Source organism: Bombus impatiens, unplaced genomic scaffold (genome assembly GCF_000188095.3).
Source record: "Bombus impatiens unplaced genomic scaffold, BIMP_2.2 scf_0298, whole genome shotgun sequence".
Taxonomy (NCBI): Eukaryota; Metazoa; Arthropoda; class Insecta; order Hymenoptera; family Apidae; genus Bombus; species Bombus impatiens.
In genome coordinates, this window is record NT_176717.1 from 67,437 (window position 1) to 88,321 (window position 20,885).

The 20,885-nt window shown below is 40.1% G+C and overlaps 1 protein-coding gene and 1 long non-coding RNA gene across 2 annotated transcripts in view; both read right to left on the reverse strand.

Moving 5' to 3' along the window:
- LOC117151571 overlaps positions 1-878 on the reverse strand; it is a 26,728-nt gene extending 25,850 nt beyond the window's left edge. Inside the window, exon 1 of the long non-coding RNA XR_004461594.1 lies at positions 792-878. This is a non-coding gene — a long non-coding RNA (uncharacterized LOC117151571). The remainder of the gene's footprint in view (positions 1-791) is intronic.
- Positions 1-20,885, reverse strand: part of LOC100746016 (glypican-4) — a 135,018-nt gene that overhangs the window by 54,906 nt on the left and 59,227 nt on the right. The gene's annotated exons all lie outside the window — the stretch shown is intronic.

Below are 20,885 nucleotides of genomic sequence, written 5' to 3' on the forward strand. Positions count from 1 at the left end.
TTAGGTGGTATTGACAAAATCCGCAATCACTTAGTTGCCAACCCAGATCTCTTATTCAATTTCATACACCGAACTCGAGGTGGTAATGTAAAGTTATACTCGTATTCCAAAAGTATAATTAGACTGGCTCAAAAGTTTGTTTTGCTTTTTAAGGAAATAATAGATGAACAACATTTTTTCATACTATTTCATCGAACGATGTTCCAATAGAACAAAATGGTAACAAACTAGCTTCAAGTAAAAACGTTACGGGACATTTATGAACAAAACTCCTTCTCTTTATTACAGCCGCGCGAAGTTATTCTAACAAAAATTAATTTCGTCGCTCGTTTCTATTCTCCTTTGCTGATAAAAATGAATTATTACTCCTTGCGTACTCGGAAGAAACTAATTCAAAGCTAAAAGTCAAAGCACCTCGTACGTCACTCTAGTTTAACCAACTCAGCCATCCATCACCAACAAAACCAACCATCGTGACCCTTAAATATCCTAAATCTTAAACATACCGCGAGACCCTCACAAGGCAAACAAACGGAGACAAAAATCCATGATGAAACGCAGGGTCCATCACGGAACAGATTTACCGCAGGAGAAAACTACATAGCGAAGAAGGATCGAATTTCCCACGAGCTAATGGAACTTTCAAAGATGTTCGTCCCGACTTCCGCTCACCTGTGCAAGGTTGAGCACCATCCCGCTGGAGCCAAACTCTCCCACGCGTCCACCGATCTCTCTCTCTCTCTCTTTCTCTCTCGTCTTTTCTCCAACGTGCTCTCTCTGGACCATTTTACCTCGATCCTCTATCCTCCTCCACCCCGCGGCTAATACTTCGTTCGTCTCGTTGCTCCATCCTCGTCCCGCTCTCGTCTATCTCCTCCTACCTCTTCGTTCCTCTTCTCCTGTGGTATGCTTTGAGATCCGCCGCCAGTGCCGTCTCCCACCCTGGTTCGCGAACAGCTGATTCGCGAAAGGGGTCAGCCACCCCGAAATCCGTCTCTTTCTCGCTATATTCGGCCGTTTTCTCGATATCCTCTGCGCCGCGACGATAAAGACCGCCGCGATGGAACAATTTCCCGGTGTCTGCGCCGGCTAATGTTGTCCCGAACTCTTGGTACGTTCGACTATCGACGCGAGCGTTTATTAACGCGAGAACAGGTTGCAGCTTCGAGAGGTGATTACGTGTACGATGGGTGTAGCGTAGGGAGACGCAGGATGGCGTGGATAGGTTGGAGGAGGGTGCAAGAGAGTAGATGTACGTGGGATGACGTGGGATGACGGATGAGTGGATGTAGAGGTGAGTAGCGATCAGCGAGTAGCGGTAGCGTTGGTACAGCGAATGGTCTGGTTTTGGCGTAATAACGGTTGGTTGACAGGATAGTTAGTGCCGCAATAGAGTAATCGGTAGAGTAATGCGATAAGTATAACAGCCTGGTTAATCGTAGATTAAGGAGTAGTATAATTGGTAGCGTAACGATGTTAGTGACGTGATATTGTAATTAATAGCGTAACGATAGCGTAACGCAATAGGTAATAGTGTTAGTCGTACGGTAGAAAGTAGAGTGACAAAGTAGCGAAGAAAGTACAGGCAAAGTGTAGGTGTTTGGTAGCGTGATAAACGAACACGTGGTACACACGGTATGAATAAAAATATGAGAGCTTAATGAATAGGTAGTATAGCCACACCTACAACAACGTAGAGAATAGAGTAAGTTAATAGGGAAGAATCGAGTCGATCAGTTACCATGGAATGGGATGAATATTCTTGTTGCTCGATTAACGCAGCAAATAACAAAACTTATGGCAAAGTCTGGCGGAGTAACTTGGATTTATCGGCGGTTCGTAACGATATTTGCACGAGCATCATTAAAGCAAATCGTTAGCAACAATTATATTCCCATCGTTTAATCGATGGAATTGGCAGCATTCGGAAAATTACACGTACAAAAAGCCCATTTAGCTTGATTTATCGAGATACGAAGGTAACCAACGAGAACGATATTCACAGAGATATTTTATTAACGAATTGAAATCGATCGTTCGCCGATTCCCATCGATACAATTAAGATTCTTGTTTTTCCATTGGGCAAAAGTATTGATGAAAAAATACACGTTGCTCAAAATTTCGAATGGATAGGATCGGGAGAGGGTTCGATGGTTGAGAACCACCACAAGCTTCGCTGTCACTTCCAGAAGCCGCAACTGCTCCTTATCCGAGATCTACAAGTTACAAAATACATTAGTCCACCATAAGTAGAAACGCTCGGCGATCTTCGAACATCGGACAACCTTCTGTGCTGCTGAGTTTCTACAGGCTGATTCACATTGGATAATCGCGATTCAGCTCGATAACGATCACGAAGTTGAACAAAAAAAACCACTAAATCCTGCTCCGTTAATGGGCGCGTCCTACTTCTGCGCTTGATACATTATCTTAAAGCAGTGATTTTCAACCTTTTTCCATCTCACGGCACGCATAAACTAATTACTAAAATTGTACGGCACATCGAAAGAGATGTAATATTTGCTTCGGGACACGGCATTCACATCCGACGGTCATTGTTGTTTTTATTTGACAATCTAAAGGAAGAGAGATCAGTGTCCTTGACCAAGTAGTCGGCTATTATATACGTTTTAAAAATTCTTGCAGCATGCCGGTTGCAAATTATGGACTTAAAGGAATGTCTGAGAAACAAAAAGAAGAGAGAAGAACGAGAAGGAAAGGTACGATAGAGGCAACATTTTGCGATATCGAATAAAATAATAATATCGAAAGTTGGAAGAAATAATTATTGGAAAACTATGTTTCGATGAAACGTTTAATATTCGAGGGTATATTCCGACGCTATTATCGCAACACGAACAAAGAAACTGTGAAACACTCGGGGGCGGAGATGCAACGATACGCGACATTGTTCGACCGATCTGGCCGCAAATTTCACCGTTTCTGCCCACGCAGGGGAACATTAAAGGCTTCCACGATCTAATGGAATTAAACTGACCTTTCGTTCGGACCGACCTTTCCACTATCTCGAGAACGCGTCCTACTCGTGCATCAGTCTCTACGTGCGCTTAACTTAGTTTCGACATGAACCACTGTATTCACAATTTCGATCAACAACTTTGAAAATATTACGCGGCACATAAACCTGTCTACGTAACGTCGTCAATTTCTTATTTCAAAAATTCGAGATCTCCTTTCATTCTACGATATAAACGTGCCAAAATTAAACACAACCGAATTTACCTGGAATCTAACGCAAGCTGTTTCGACCACTTCGGGCTACCATTTAAAGATTCTAAAAAATAAAATTTCCAAATTCTCTTTCCATTAACGGTTTCTCGATTTTTCGCCCGTCCTTTCTCTTTCCATTCTTCTATATAATCTTCATCCTCGTATCCTTCAATAATATAACAATTTTCCAATCTTTCCTCCGTAATATCTAGATTCCGCGACTACGTACCTTAAATACTCGAGTCTTGTAAAAACTGTTCTCGGTTAATGCTTAAACTTTCCAATTCCAATCTTCGTTAATCCTCGAATCCTACAATTTACTCTTCGCGAATAATCACCGGGACGCATAATCCACTGTTCGAAACGAACAAACGAAGAGAAGATAGAAATAAAAAGAAGGCAGAAAATAAAGGCAGAAGATCCGTCTATAGTGCGCAGCGTAAATCGATCGAAATCCGACGACGACGAGGAGCACGGTACGTTTGCGCGGAATAAAAGCGGCCTGGCGGTCGGTAATCACTCTGGAAAACAACGACGACGTCGCGGTTTTCGCGGCCGTGGTCGGTCTCGACGAGGGCGAATTGCACTCGAGTTTACACGTGGCTTCGGCGTAAACGCCGCGCCGCCACGGCCACGGGTGGGAGTTTAATTTGGAGCCGAATAGCTGGTCGAGCGGCGGGCAAACTCGCCGGAAAACCGCAGGTTGATCCACCGGATACTCGAAAATCCTTCGTGCGACCTGCTCGCCAACTTTCCTCCGCTCGTTACTCACCCCCGTAGAAATATTTCCTCCACCTCGAACAATATAATCCGATTCGTACCTCGTTCTACCTCTTTTCCGCTGTTTTTATCTTCTCTTTTGTACAGGCGCGCGTGTGTGCGCGCGTGGATGTTTTTAATTTTTATTTTACCTCGTTGCGAGAAGGGACGAGGAATATGAAATAAATGAAAACGCAGGTCCGGGGTTTGGCGGTGAAAGAATCGAGAGCTGGGATTTCCGAAATTGTTACCAGAGATTGGATTTGTATCGGGGAATTTTGAAAAGTGGAACGCTATTGTTGAATAAAGAGTTAATTTGGAGTAGTTTCAATTGGATTTTTCCATCGAGCAGGATACGCGCATTCATCGATTATGGCAGATGATCGATCGACTATCGATTTTGATTAAAACACGATCACTGGTATTTTCATAGGCAACGGACCATCTAAAATATCTGCGTTGCTTCAAACAATTGCATGGAAAATTCGGTAAACGATCGTTTCGCCGAACGTCTATGCATCGATAAGTGTCGATGAAGCGAGATTTAACTTATCTTTGCTGCATCCTCGGAATTCTCTCGATAGAATCGCTCGATCTTATGGAAGAGAGAGATACAAACGAAACGCTACTAACTACTGGCTGTGGCTATTTAATGAAACTGACGATTGCTCTTTCGAAAAACAACGCAGACGTTTCAAGTGCTCGAGAACGCGTGGCGCGATACACGAACGAAACTCTCGCGATCGAAAGGGTCGAACGATATAAACTTGATGATAATGACGATGATGATATCGTATAATAAAAATACATTAACCCCTTAACGCATAAATTTTTCTTCGATTTATTATTCCTATATAAAGTTCCTAAGAGGTGTCTACTCCTTCTAAAATCCTACGCGAACAGAGAATTTAATTGTAAACGAGAAGAAATTCTATCACGAATACAGTCTCGTACGTAAAAATCCTGATAGACGTCTGTTCCTTTTTAAAATCGTATTTACGAGACATCGGCTGTTGCTGGCTACCGTCACGGCCAGAAATTTCACAAAAGCCTGACGAGCAAGCTACGGCAAACAGTCCGAAACAGGTAGAAAGAACACGTACACGCATAAACGTGTTCCCAGGAGCCAGAGATATTTCGAAGGACGATCGTCCGATTGTTTAGACTCGATGGCTCTTGGTCAGGTTAGGCTACCTTCATCCTGATTCTCCGTCGTTCGTCCCTGTCTCTTCCTCTTCGTCCTTTCATTCTCGCATTCGATGCAACTCACGCTCCTTTTCCACCCTTCTCCGCCCACCCACCCTTTCGCCATATACTTTCTCTATCCCACGCTCAGGTGACTGTAGATCCTCTTCGTTGCACCACCACTTGCGTCCATGCGTTTCTTTTGTCTTTTCTTATTTCATCTCGCTTTATTTTTTTCGTCTGCAAGCCTCGCATACCTGACCGCCACGAGCGCGGCCCCGCTAGCGATGGCCATCCTTCTCCTCTTGCCCCTGCTGAGATTTATTATCAGCCGTTGAGCTTAAAGTTGAAGGTATAATCGTCGAAATAACGGTAGGAACGTGACGGTAAGAATGATGATTACCTCGTATTAACTTCTTCTGCGATGAATTTATTTACGAGCAGGAAAAGTTTTATAGTCGTATTTATTTTACATCTACTTGACTGCATTAAACGAGACGGGTAATGATGGTAAAATATAGCAAAATACTTGAAATATTCGCTTCGTCTTGGCGTCGTCTTCGATGAGTCTGTTGTATTGGGTTGGCAACTAAGCGACTGCGGATTTTGTCAATAACACCTAATGACAAAATCCGCAATCACTTAGTTGCCAACGATTGAGAAGAATAAATGGCACGAGTGACGAATAATAATAGAAGAAAACAGCGAGTAAAATTATACGTCGATAAAACGATCCGAAGAAACGTCCAAGTAAAACACTGTACGAGATACGTTCGTGGACAACAAGTAGGTTCGTAACAAGTTCCTAAAAGAATCTCTAGGTAAAGGCACGTCTTACGTATTACACGTCGTTTTTGAAAAAAGTTCGCTAATTTCTATTTTGAAAGATGTACTTCTATCGCCTTATTTTTATTGCGATACGGATAAGAATACGATTAGTTCATTCTTTGAAATCGAACGTAGACGCGTAAGTATGAATTTTAACGCAGAATTAACTTTTTTGCTTTCGTTGAAAAAACAAAGACGTAATTTTAATTTGGAGATTACGTCGATTTGTGCTGATCGTTACGAGAATCTCCTCGCTTGCCTCGCTTTGTAACAGGATGGAAAAATTCGAAGCGTCTCAAAGCCATCGCTAGCAGTTGGCCCTGCCACGAAGAACAGGCCTGTGAACCGGCAGAATCGAAAAGAAACAACTCGAAGGGAGATAGAGAATAAGAGAAAGAGACAAAGGGCTATCGTTGCATCGGTGACTATACGAACGATGCAATGGATGCAGTCGCGTCGAAGCGCAGCAAAAGGTTCACCTAGCGTTTATTACACAGTCTGTCAATATTTTTTCACCCTTTTTGCCCTGTCTGTCGTTGGCGAAAAGACCTCGAATCTTTTACATCCCCTTTCCACATCGATACCACGAGAAGCATCAACGAACTTACGAAGGAAATTCCAATCGCTTTTGCATTTTCCTCGTGACGCGGCGATCTAATCATGGCAATTATGTTAGGAGATAATTATACTAAATAGAGTTCCTTCCTTGTACTCTTCGATTATCTTCTATATAAACAAAAAAAGATCCTACAATGGTGTAAAAAAAAAAGAACGACGATGTAACATTCTTTTTTCTCATTCCAATCTACAATTTCATATCGCAATAAAATACATAATGGAACGTTTCGATACAACGATTTTAAATTCTTTTACAATCTTCTTTACTTTATAAAAGTTTACAATCAATAATGTCTTTTCTTTCAACGGTGAACCAGGTATATAATAAGCTTGCTACGAGGTACTAAAATGCACGTGTTTCTGCATTAGCCAATTCTGCGTTCGTCAACGTGCCATTATTAAACGAACAAAAGAAAAAATATGCGAATATCCATATTTAGTGGGTGAAACAAATCCTGTAAGCTCCATTTCGTTAGTCTTGGCCATCAAAATAGGAATTTGCATAAACATACGTAGCCTGGGTATCGAAAAAGTAGTATCGATCGTTAAAGCGACTCGAAAGAAAAGGAAAACAAAATTCTCTTGGCGAGTATAAAAAAATCGATAACAAGATATATGACAAGATTATATGACAAGATAAATAAAGTCTCGAGTACCAGCCAAGAAATACCGAAATACCGATTGTTCGTAGAAGCCAAAAAAAAGAAAAAAAAGAAGTAGAACCAAAGGCGAATAATCGGAGAGGGTAAATTATAACTGGTCGTTCATTCTCAGATAACTAATCTTGCTATCGCGACGATAAACGTGTCGAACAAGATAAGGGGTGAGCCGTAATTGAATCTTGGCGCGCCATTTCTTTGCGCGCCACCGTATTTACGACTCGAGTTATCAGTGGTAGTTTCGAAGAAAAGAAAAAAAAGTTACGACTGTGGACACGCGCGACGTTGTTTGACTTTCTGATACGTTAAACGCCGGAGAATAATGGTGCCAGGGTAAGAAGAGAAGCTTCTGAAATGGAATGAGTGGTAGGAGGGGTGAAAAGACGTTGTAAGTTCGGTTTACGCGAGATTACGCCCATTAAATTTACGACATGCGCGAGGTATTAGTAAGACCAAGCTGTCGCTTGTTAGCCAGTGAAAAATGGAACGTAACTGTCCCTCCTGCGGTGAGAGATAAGCGAAGGAATTTTGGAAATTAATAAAAAATTACAACGATCGGCAGAAAGATTGATACAACGCGGACGAGGATGTTTTAAGAAAAAAAAACATTTCTATTCGGAATATTTGAATCGTTGCCGATGCGATACGAAAACGTCGCAATGCCAAAATACCGAAACCAACGACAGCTACGCTATAGTTCCAATCCTATAATCGGCAAACATGAAAACTGCGCGTTACCGAACAAATAATTTCAAAGGCTATAAGCTCGGTTACAATTTACAAGAGTACACGATCAATCCCACAGTTCAAACTTCACACGCAAACATTTCCACCCTCGGTTCACTCGTCAGACAAGTAACCAGAAATCAGAGGCCAGGTCGATAGGCAAACGAGCCAATTCAAAGACACCCTATCCCCGCGATCTCGTTTAAAACATCGATGTCGCGGGCCTCGATGGATGGTTCCGAGCATGAAGAAACGGCCGCGACGACTCTCTGAATGGCTGGGGGTGCGTGAAAAGAGTGGAAATAGAGGGCAGAGGGGAACACGCGGCGGGGATAGGAAGCGAAAAAAAAGAAAAAAAAAAGAAAAAGGAGAAAGGATGAACGCAAAGGGTGAAAGGTGTCGGCTGGCTCTCGTCATCCAGACCAATCTACGTGCGTCAAAGGTGAAAATGATAAGCAACCAACGAATCAGCAAGCAGCACCTCCGCGAGAAACAAAGCTGTTTGAAAGATCCATGAACCACGTTGGAAAAGAACGTGTTGTCTCTCCCTTTCCTACCTCGGTTCCTTTCTTCTATTTAGCCGCTGTTGAAACGGGTGTCTCCGAGTTTTAACCCTACCAATGGACTCTGCCCTCTTCGCATTTTCACGTAGAGACTTTCTTCCGTTTCCTTTCCTTATCTCTTACACGAGAACGAAGAGCAGTGATTTGTTCGGTGCCGCGTTTCCATATTTAATTCTCTTAGACGGCACTGAAACGTATTTCGATTCACGGAACATATGCGGTGAAACGTTGCGAAGAATTCTATAGAAATTTCTATAAAAGCGTTGGGGAAAAGCTTATAGCTGGCAAGTTATTAGGTCGTCCGGAAAGTTTCTTTCGTTTAATAAGGAAATAATGGATGCGCAAGATTTTTCGTTTTATATAGTTTTATCGAATTACGTATGATCCATTTTGTTCTATCAAAATAAAGATCACAAGCGTCGACAGATTAGGTTTCATGTTTGTATAAAGATGCGTTGTTGTAAAACACGTGTCTGTAAAAGAAAGACACTTTTCGGACAACCGAATAAAATTAGGATCGTTGCAAATGTATAGCTCGTAACGTTTTACAAATTCATAAATTGATAATATCAGGTTCCAGAAGATCTGCGATTTATTATCGGTACAGTTGAGATTTAAGATGAGAAGTTTAATTTGATAGTTTTACGCGTTGTAGAAAGAAAATGTAGAAAGGTATTTTTCAGTTTTGATTAGAAATTTAACTGAGAATTAAACACGAGTAAAAGCAAAGTGTTTCTTTAGCCGTTTGTTTTCCTCAATTAACAACGAACCGCTGTACGTTGAGTTATTGCTAATAAATTTGGCGGCAAGACTGTCCGCGGTAATTCTAACGCTAGCGCGACTCTACCTCTCTCCGGTTTTCTCATTCGAATCGCCGTGAAACTTCAGCCCAGGCCCGTTAATTCGACCGTACGGAATGCAACGAACGTCGGAACGTCAAATAAATTTCCACGCGTTGGGCCACGAGCCTTTTGCATATTTTTCAACCGGATCTCCAATATCATCGCCGTACAAAGTAAAGGAAAATGAAACAAGCAAGTCGTCAGAGGTAATAATATCGATAAATCGTATTCGATTAAAAGTATCGACGAAGTGAACGCTCCGCTACAATGGAATTCCTAAAATTAAAACCTTATCGTTTAGAATCTCGGAAATTAGAATTCCATTTCTCCGTAATTTCTCCTATCTCTTAAAATATCCAAAGTTAGAATTCTGCTTCTATTTATCTACAAAATATTTGAAAATTTCTAACATTCCAACGTTATCTTTTTGACGATTTCAAGAGTGAGCGTTTATTTTTTCTAATTCGATTTCCAAAACTTCGTTTCCATCCTAGGAATCGGCAAAAACTTTCTTAAGTTAAGTAAAATCTGATCGAAGGATTTCCAAGTTAAGACACCATAGTTTGAAGCTTCTACGATAAATAAGCTTTATTACGTTTTCCCCTAAAATAAAAGTTCCATTTTAATGGAATTTTTAAACGTTCTATTCAAATAAAATTCAAGAAAAATTCTATCCTAACGATGCTAATTTCTGTCGGATGCACCGATAAAAACTGGACGAAGTAAGAATGATGGTGAATCAGGTTCGAGGAAAGTTACCCTCTTGACTCAGGTATTCTCTTACCAGAGACTCTTTACTTTCCTCTTTTCATTCGGTCTGCAGACTTTGAGAAAGACGTCGAGCGAAATGTTTCGTTCGGGATGATTACTTGCTCGCCCTTGGAAGAAAAGGGAAGCAAGGAAGTCTGACAAGATGGAGCCTCCCATTGATGGTTACTTTCGAACGCACGGGATCTGTTTTATTGCTACTTTTGCGTGTATCTTCGTGGTCGATGCCAGTGGTCGAGTTAAACCAATGTTTGAGCATGTTCATCATGTTCCATCCTTTTATTCGGAATAGGAAGTAATATATTCTCGTCTTGGTTTCCAAGAAAGCTTCATCCATGGTACAGTTGGTTTACCTTCAAATTTTTTATTATTAAAGAACGATGGATTGTTCGTAAATCTCGTCAAGAATTTTTATACGAATTTTCTTAGTTAAGAATTTCTCTTACGATCTTTCTTTATCGATGTGATACGTAAACTGAAAATAATAATAAATAACGATCTTGGAAAGATTGAAAGAGATCCAACGCTTTTCGCGTTTACAACGATAAATAATGTAGAAACTTAAAATATCAACGAATGGAAATTGTTCGTAGGACTTAAGTAAGATAAATAATTTTTGGAAAATATTAATCGAAAGCTTGTAACGTAGAAAGCTAAAATGATACAGAAACGTGAAATAAAAATAAACAGACATCAGGCTAAGGGAACATAAATCAACGTATGTAATTTTAGAAAACTATAGCCGAGACCCAACACTTTACACGTTTGCAACCCAAGATGCCATAAAAAGAAAGCAAACGAAGCGTATGGTGAACGAACACGAAAGTGATTTCGAGGTAGCACATAAAAATCGGTATGCAAAGTACTCGAGCCAGCGAGAAAAGAATTAAGATATCCCCTTTTGGCGACGTCAGACGTTCGATGTTCCATCGAAACTGGCTTCTGGACAAAATTATGCAAGAATGTCGACACGATCCAACGTTGGATCGCGTTGGAAACACTTGGGACAAGACGAGGTTTCCATCGGCCCGAGTAATTGAAATTAGAAGGTATGCGCCGATTTCGACGTTCACGAACGAGGAGGAATGTTCGCGCGGAATAATAAAATCTTTCCCTCGATACACTTTACAGAAATGAAGAAAAATTCCAGTTTGTACTTGGAATCGAATACTTGGAAAGTTTGGAAATGTTCGAAGGTTGTTCGAAGATGGAGGCCATTGAAAAATGAAACTAGCGAGGGAAAGGGATTTTGGGAAAATTATTCGATTTCTTTAAATCGTGTAAAATTATATTTGAAAGTAGTAGAGAATTTTAGTTTCTCGAAATTATTACTTTAGAATTTCGAATGTTTTGAGCGATAGAGTTCTTTGAATCGCGTGAAATTATAACATCTAGAAATAATGGAAAATTTTAGAGCTTTTGCAGATTATTATTCTAGAGTTTGAATGGTTAATATTCTATAAACCTGGGTGGAAATTATTAAATTTTAATCGTGACATATTATATTTGAAAGTAGAGAAGAATTTTAAATTATAGAGATTGTTATTTCACAGCTTTGCTAGTCGCTTTTCCAATTTTCCTGGCCGTTTTTACCAATTTTTGTCATATGCTTCGATTTAATATTCTACACTGTTCCACTCTGTTTTTTAAATATTAAACGTTGCGTCAAAGTAATAATTTTATATCAGTTTGATAAAAAGATTACGATGAAATTTTTAATTAACTTTTTTCTAACTTCGTTATTATCAAAAGGAAAAATTCGAATAGGAAGAAAGTTTCTTAATCACTCGCCACCCAAGGAACTTACAAGTACTTGCACTTAGATCCTCTATACCGTAACTTCATCTAAGTACTCACCTGAAACAAAAAAAAGAGCATATTACAATTCGCTTGAAATGAACGAACTTCCACAGACATTCCCCCCAAAATATATAAAATATATATCCTCTTTCGACAATGACGAATTTATTGAAACTCGAGGATAATCGTTACTTTCTACTTTACAATTGCATTCTTTTACAAATACATTTAAACTTTAAAAACGAGACAATGTTAGAAAATAAATAAATTTCAAATGCCTATGGCTATAATGGCGCTTCATGGAATGGTATTTTAATTCAATGGGAACTTACTTATTTTCTAAAGGATATATTTTAGCAACAAAGTTACAAATAAATCTAATTTATCCTGACGAAAATTAGAATAATTTGTAAAAGCCGCTACACAAGGATAAAGTAAGAAAACCGAGGTGTCTCCATGCTTGTGAACGCCAGCATATGCGTCTGTATTCCTCGAGTAAAAGGAGAACTATTTAAAATCAAGAGTAAAAATAGTCGACTCTAGTTCCCAAAACCTTGACAACTCTATGAAAGAGCTGTCTCGCCTAAGCAGCCACCCCAAAGAAGAAAACAAGCCCAAGGAACACGAGCCACAGGCATCGAATCTCTCCTCGCGCCATTTAATATTTATAAAATCCCTGGAGCGTGGCACACTTGACCCAGAAAATCCTCGGAAAGATAAAAATCGAAGGAGTTAGCCGGTGAAAAGGACCGGAATGTCCTTCTGGATGAAAGAGAGGTAAACTTGGTAACGGGGCACCAGGTGGAAAGAAAGACAGAGAAAGATGGATGGGAACGACGATGAAAAGGGGCAGTTGGTCCACGTGGTTTAGGTTAGGTTTTAGGTCATGTTCGAGAGAAAGAGAAGAAGAGAAACGGGACACCACGGTGAAAAGAAAGAAAGAGAGAGAGAGAGAGAGGGAGAAGGAAGCGAAGAAATTGTAAAAAGAAGCAAAGGCGAAAAAGGGGTCTGCACGGTTGAATCGACCGACACTTGAGAAACTCGGAGCCACTTGCCACTCCTTGACCTTATGTACTTTACTTTACGCCGCTTTTCAGGCCTGGGCCATCTCCGTGAAGGCTGGATAGAAGAAGAAATTGTCGGACGAAAGGGAAACCACGGAGGAAAGCTAGTTCGTGGACAACACGTGCGAGTTATGGTTTGCTTCTCGACCTCGATGCTGATTTCGTCGAACAAAGTTTGCTGGGAGTTTTAAAACAGGTGTTTAAGACTTTTTTCTTTCTACTTTCTTTTTTTTTTATATATGGTAATCGCTAAGAGGAAGCAAGACGACATTTTCGTCGGTACTTTGAACGTGGATCGGCGCGAAGGGTCTTCCTGGTTGAACATGTTCGTTGCATCATTTGCTCGTCGATGGGTTCGTGAACAATATCAGCTTTCAAGGATGAAAGTGATACCGTGTTTTTCATGCCGGGAATGTGGATCACTTCGGAGGGATATGTTGCGGGATAGAAAGGTTTCCATAAGTATGCGCCGTCCCACGATAGTATTTAGCCTCGTAAAACGCACGGATTATCCGCTCCGGATGGAAAAATAACTGACTCCTTGATAGATCTAAGTTATTTTCACTTTGGATGGAATCGTGAAATATCGACGCCACATTAACGAAGCGAGATTAATTGGAATTTTTATCAGAAAGATGACTAAATTTACTCCATTGAATATACGGCATTGAATTTGGATTATTCTAGCCGCGGAGAAACGTGATTTTCCACTGCCAAAATCTCTGATCGAAAGAGAGTCTGTAATCATAAAAATAACGCTGAATCTATTAATCCTTCGATCTATAAACTTTCTAATACTTTTCTTTTCGCTTTCTGAAACTTTTTCAATAGTGAAAATGATTTAATCCTTTCGTAATTAAAAGGATCACATTTCTCTGACAATATTTCTACACAGTTTAACTGCTCAATTGTTCAATTGTGGCACGGTTAAGTGACAATGTATATTTATGAAACGGATAGTCTATCGAATCGATGAACAAGATGAATATACATATCGACGTGGCAAAAAGCGGGAAACCAAGTGGAAAGGTGTCGGATTTGAATGTCAGTGATTGCGATCAGTTGCTGGCGTTTCTACGGCCGCGGTGTATCGTGTCTCAAGTACTGTAATCCGCACTCGATGGCCTGCGAAACACAGGCTCCGTATGAATAAGTAAGCGATTTAACGCTCCGCGATTCGCCGTGCTCGCCCCGACCAATCTGTTCGACCGATTACTCGCGTCGTTCGTTCGTTTCGCGGCTGGTTTCGCGATCGATCAACGCGAACTTCGCTCGAGCTAACTGAAGCGCGATGGAGAACACGGCGTGTGTCTCGTCGATTGGCAAGGAAAAAAAAAGAAAGGCGATCGGTGAAGAGATAGGGGACGAAGTTAATTCTTTGTGTGATATGTGATCTTCTTGTGTGATAGAGAATCGGTAATTGATTACAGTTATTCGCTTTAATTGGAATTTTGATCGTTTTAATGATTACAACGGCGTCACAAGCCATTTCATTGCAATTGATTCGATCACGATCAAAGACTATTCACGTATTATTATAATCGTTCTCGTATTTCGTTTTACAACTAATCGTGTGATTTTTCATACGAGAGGACTTTTTTATTCTTACGAAATCTTAAAAATATCGCTCGTTATAATATTAGTATATGGAAGATACCGATGTCTATTTTCAATGAAATTGTATTTAACTTTTTGAATAAAATAATCTTCAAGTATAAACTCGATGATATTTGCTATTCATCACATTTGCGCGAAATTACATAAATACAGATCAAATTTCTTTACATTTATCTATTTATTTAAACTGGTTGGCCCCTTTTCTTAGACGAAATATCGCGGTACGTAATTTATACTTCAAATAGTCGCCTAATTATCTAATCCTCATCGCACAGCTATCTTTTTTATTTTTTTATTTAATCGTTTACATTCACAATTTGTCCAGTTTGGACATTTGGTAGAATTTTTTAGCTGTTAGATTATCATGTGGGTGGCTACACCCCCCGCGGGGTACACAGCTATTTGTACATTGGATTTGAAAGATGACGAAAGGATGGCCAAAGAAATTTAAATTATCGTTAAATGCGTTCGCTAAATTTATCAGTCTGTTAATAACATTGGAATGCTGGAAATTCTTTTAAATCTTCGCCATAAGACAAGAAAATGTTTGTAGTCTGAAAGGATATTGAATCAACTTACGCGTTTAATAAAGATAGCTAGCAGCTAATTAAAAGAAGCTGAGATAAAAATATCTGAAAAGAAGAATTTACGTGGAACGAAGAAGGGGGAAAGAGGACTCCGAGAAGGAACGACTCAATGGGATGGAAATCGAAGTTCGAATAGGGCAACGAATCGTATCGAACACGCGGCCCAGATGGTCGTTCATTCACGGCCGCTTACTTTCAGACACCTATCCAACACCGTTTATGTATTTTCTGCGTCTAACCGACTGGAAAGCAATAAAATTCATCCGATGTCCAGCGAACAATTGTATCCGCTCGCTCGCGGTCAACCCGACATCTTCTCGAACCTTGTTTTCCACGAAAAATGCGATCTGGGATAAATTTGAAAATGCAAGAGAATAGAATTAGCATTGGAAGAATAGAGCATGTCACGAAACTACGGAAAATTACAGCGAAGATTTCTTAAGGTTTGACTTTGCGTGTCTTGGGACTGTTTCGTTTTCGTAACCTCGAAATTGGCAACGAACTGAATTTTGAACGGAGTAAAAGCACCTGTGAAAGGAATCTCCGAATATTATTCGTTTATTTTCCGTCTTTATTCTGGTATTTTCTTTCTCCAAGTGTTTCTTTCGCGGGATATAATAGCCATTCTGGCAGATGTTTTCTACGATGTGCAAATGGTCGCAGATTCAAGGAATCAACAGTTTCCAAAGGTCTGGACCAAGCTTCTATTTCTTTCTGTTATTCGTGATACATCGTTTAAACAGCAAATTCGTCGATAAACGTTTCCATAATGTTCAAGTAACACACCGTAAGAAGGTACTCGTACACCCTTTTTTAACACTTTGACTGCCACCGTGGTCATTGGTGACCGGAGCGCTTGACTTCTTACAATTGTAAAAATTGAATGAAAATTGACAGTTAAGGCATTTTTAATATAACCGATAAATGGAAGATACTTTGAAATAAAAAGTGTCCCACTGAACGATTAAACATTTTTATTAGAACATCAATAAAAAAAAAGAGAACAAATCTTGCATTTAACGGTGCACTGTGTTTGCATCCATATCTTTGAGGAGTAATCTACGAATATTATTATAAACACAGCTTAGAAAATAATCGTAAATGCTGCTTTATAATCGTATAATTGAAGTTAGAAGCGTGAACATACCTTACTATTATGTATAGAACGAGCAAATACCGTTTACTAATATCCTCGACACGTTTCGACGATATATTCTGCACGTTTTGCTTACGACGAAACAACGAATGCGAATGGTTTGTTGAAATAAACGAAGCCTTGTTATAATATGTCGCTATCAACCGTTAGCAAGGCGCCACGGTGGTCACCCGTGACCACCAATAAGATAAACGGTCGATTGGGGAAGAATGTTGTCTTACATCGTCAATTTATTATTATTCTGCCATTATATGCTTTGAATAATAAAAATACTCCCGTGGCGTCCTGAGCGAAACGTGTGATTTCGACGTGACAATCAAAGTGTTAAGGGAAAAGAGACAGATAAAACGGATTTTCCCACTAGAGTAAGCGGGTGATCGCTACAGAGCTAGTACAATATCGTATCACGCACGACGCACGACGTGCTTATCAGCAAATTGGAGCGACTAAATTCACGCGTGTTAAAATGAAGCATAGCAATACAAATTGTTTCGTACCGCTATCGTTTCGCGCTAGAAGACACAGAGCGAGGGTTAAAGTAGTCGAGTCAGTATAGTTGATTTACAACACACGCTGGCTGTTTCCTGGTGCGTTTTGCCGCAGTCAGCATGACGATGATTCCGAGTCACGTTGATCTCGAAGCGTGTGGCAGTGCAAACGCGGCAGGTCCACCGAGGGAATTAAGCGGATTAGATGGCGGATCATCCTTGTGCTTTTTCCAGATCATACGGGATTAAAATGATGGTGTATCTTGGGATTGCTCGGCATACGTTCTCGTCGATTCGCTGAGAGTCGAAATTATCGTAATTTCTTTAAATATTGTTTCTCTGATACACGGAAAATTAAATGGCGAAGACTACATATATATATAAAGAGAGAATTCGTTATATTCTTTAATGTCGTTCACGTAATATATGGAGAATAAAATGGCAAAGAATATTTCATATTGTTACATATATGATATCGTTCCAAACAATATCATTGTCGAATTTGCTTTTATGTGAAATTTTATGTTGGAATTTTTTACGACCTATTTGGCTTTGTAAAAAAGGGTATAAGGTATGAGCAAGTGGTCGAGAAAATAAATGCCAGCATGCCAGCAGATAGTGGTATGAAGAAGCTATTGAAGTCCTTGTTTCTTGTCATTCGTTATTTATGACACTTTGGCCGTCCATTTTAGATTAGAATCCGACTTGTTGAGTGCTTTAATTGGTTACATAGTATCTCACGCTTAGGTCACTGCTTTTTCACATAAGTTTTCTAGCTAAGGAACATCACCACGTCACACCATATGTCGCACCAACGATATCGTATAATAATAAATATCAAATAAATATCATAATTTAATCACCAACTTGAGATCTAGTACTTTTTCATTAGAAACCCAAAATTACATTCCAAATCCTGTCAAGATTTTTAAATATATAGGTCGCAGTGCAAAAATTCCCTAGAATACTAACCTAACAAGACGCCGTAACCTAAACATAAACCCGAAACACCCGAAACCTATCAAACAGAGTTACGCCATCAAATTTCCGTACACCTCGCTCGAAACCTCCCTGAAACACGCCGAGCGAAGGAGAAAAAAGAAACACAATCACTTGAATTCAAAGCGAAGTGAGGTTAAAAATTGCAAGTAGCACTAGGCGTTACCGGAAATAGGGGAAAGTGCTAGCCTCCGGGTACCGCACGAACCCCCTTCCCTGATTATTGTTCCCGCTTTACGAGTACTTACTTGATCCTCTCTCGTGCGCGAAAAACGAAATCGCTCGTGGAGGAGAGAAAGAGAGAGAGAGAGAGAGAGAGAGGAGGACCGGTAGTCGGAGAGTGAATTTTCGTGAAAGATCGGGCAACAATGAGCTGGTTGAAAGGATCCGGCTCGACCTACTTTGCAGGACCGGAACCGAGCCGATTTTAGAGGCGAAGTTAAACCGCGGAGCTTTTCAATCAACTTTCCCCGGAAAGTTTCATAGCGGAAGCAAAAGAAGTGGTGGGGCAAGTTAAACCCGGAGGGGACTGTTTTTTTATAAAATTAGACAATCCTTTTGTATGGAAAATATAATCTATACATGAAAGTTCGCGGAATGGACACGATATAGGGTATAGCCGTAATTTTGTCCAAGCAACGATTTATTTTTATGGTACAATACAATTTAGATAGTTCAGTTTTGATAGAAAAAATATTATCGAGCTTATTATTTTACTTCAAGATCGTACTTTCTCTTTTTCTTTTTTCTGAATGAGAAATTTCGTTCTATTATTTATCATCTATGTTTCACTTGTAATTTATTTCGGTTCTCGTTTCTATTAGTGCGACGATACAGAATATGCAAATATACAGGGTGCCTGTTTTGTCTGAATACGAAATCTCATGAAAAAGTGTGATGAAGAATGAACCCATTGAAAGTAGCAGAAGTCTAAATATGGTCTTTGTCAAAATAGAGCCTCGTTCGTAATATATTTCGATGGAAACTCTCGAAAGTCTCAACTCTCGAGGTCCCCTGGCAGTCAAATTCTCAAATTTGAGAAAGAATTCGTGAAATTTTCACAATACGTACGTGCGAGCGAACCTCCATCCAACATACGTGTATTTTCATTCTACTACATGTTCTACTATTCCCCGCAACCAGCTCCTCTTCGTTTCCCTTCAACATTTTCTAATCTAATTTCCCGTTCACCATGGTTCGAGGCGATTGGATTACCACATGGGTCAACGCAGTGGGCTTTAACCTCATAAACACGAGCGCACGAATGGAACTCTAATAGCCACGGCGGTTCCGTAATTCAAAGAACAACTTTATTTCACTGCCATTCGACACACCGGTACACGGTTTGTTGCCACTCCAAGACCAGCAATGAACTCGAGAAGGCGAATAAAAAGTTCCAGCCGATAGTCCGCGGAACGGGGACACGATCGACGCGACTGTCATGGTGCAACTGGAAGAATCGTGCACGCGTCGTCGAGCGGAAACGCGTCCATTGTGCCAACGTCTCGAGGTACTAATGCGTTTCCATTGTCGAGCATCTTTCTGACCCCGTGTCACGGCGGAGTCTGCTAATCTTTCCACTACAAAAGATCGTCGGAGAACGAGAAGCTGAGAAACTCCGGCGAAAAGTTTGCAGATAGCGCGGTTCCGCGTCTCTCGCAGACATTTTCCACGCTTAAGTAAACGAACTTGTTTTCTTAATACATAGATATATATCTTAATGGATGAACTGCAGAAGCAAAGTGGCCGATGTCGAAGAAATAAAAGTACAGGAGAAGTTACCGTTAATCTTTAACGAATATCACGAATAAAATTACGCTCTATGCAAATTTCATTTCCATATAATCGTACTGATACCATGGAATAGGTTATTATTTATTGTAATCTAAATTCGGATAGCACCAGATAAAAGCAAGATATTAAATTTATACAGATCGTAATTGGATTAGAGTCTGTGGAAATTACCGCCGGAATAACAAATTTGTTATTTCTCGAACGCTCGCATGACATTCCATGAATATCTGTGCAGCGATAAATACTAAATCAATCCAACAATCTCCATTCTATATCGTATAAATATTTACAATCTCTGTTCAAAGATATCAGTTTTTATTTCAACGAGGGTAAATTCGCTAGGTTCACTGCGATAATAGTAATACGAAATAAATAATAAGAAAAAATCACTGAGAAATCGTCAAATCGATTCTTCATTCACGAAAGATCATTCAAGAAAATCGCTACTCGAACAGAGTTGGGAAACACTGAGCTGAAGGTAACGCCGCCATCAAATATTCTTCAACCAAAGACGAAGATTTAAAAACCTTGAAAAAGCAAGATCCCCTGCTGCACATCGCGTTGGAGACACTCTTGCAACTTGCAACTGGGGATGTCGTTTTGTGTCTGCGTATCGCGTGAACCGTGGATGAAAAAGAGCATCGTGAATCAGTGACGCCAGGCGTTATATTTGCCCCGGTGGAAGGGCCGCAAAAACCGACCGCACCTCGATAAGAATCTCCTAACTCCAGCGGGCCGCGTTTTTGCCAACGCCACTTGACGTCCCGTGCGAACGCTGCCGGAGAACGTTGCTGCTGATTCACGTTCACTGCCACGTTTTCCTCGAGTAAACGAACTAATCTTGAGAGCCTACTCTTTAAGGAGTACTTCCCTGACATTATTACCACTCCGTTCGCTATACTTCTTCTTTCTGTATTTCTTCAATTAATACACCGTTGAATCGCGCCATATTTTGTGGAAGAAATTCCTTTTTCTTCGTCCAAACCGAAGAAGAGTCGATTGAATTCCACGATCCACGTGCAAAAATCTATCAGATGCAAGGAATAACAAGATATCTAATTTTATTTCCGTTTTATCGTCATTTTAGGCATTTCATTTAGCAAGCTGATACTGTATCGTTTAAACGTGTACTGTACGAGTAAATAAATGCTCTTCGATATGAACGAGAATGAGTTGCTATTTTCTAAATAAAATTCTTAT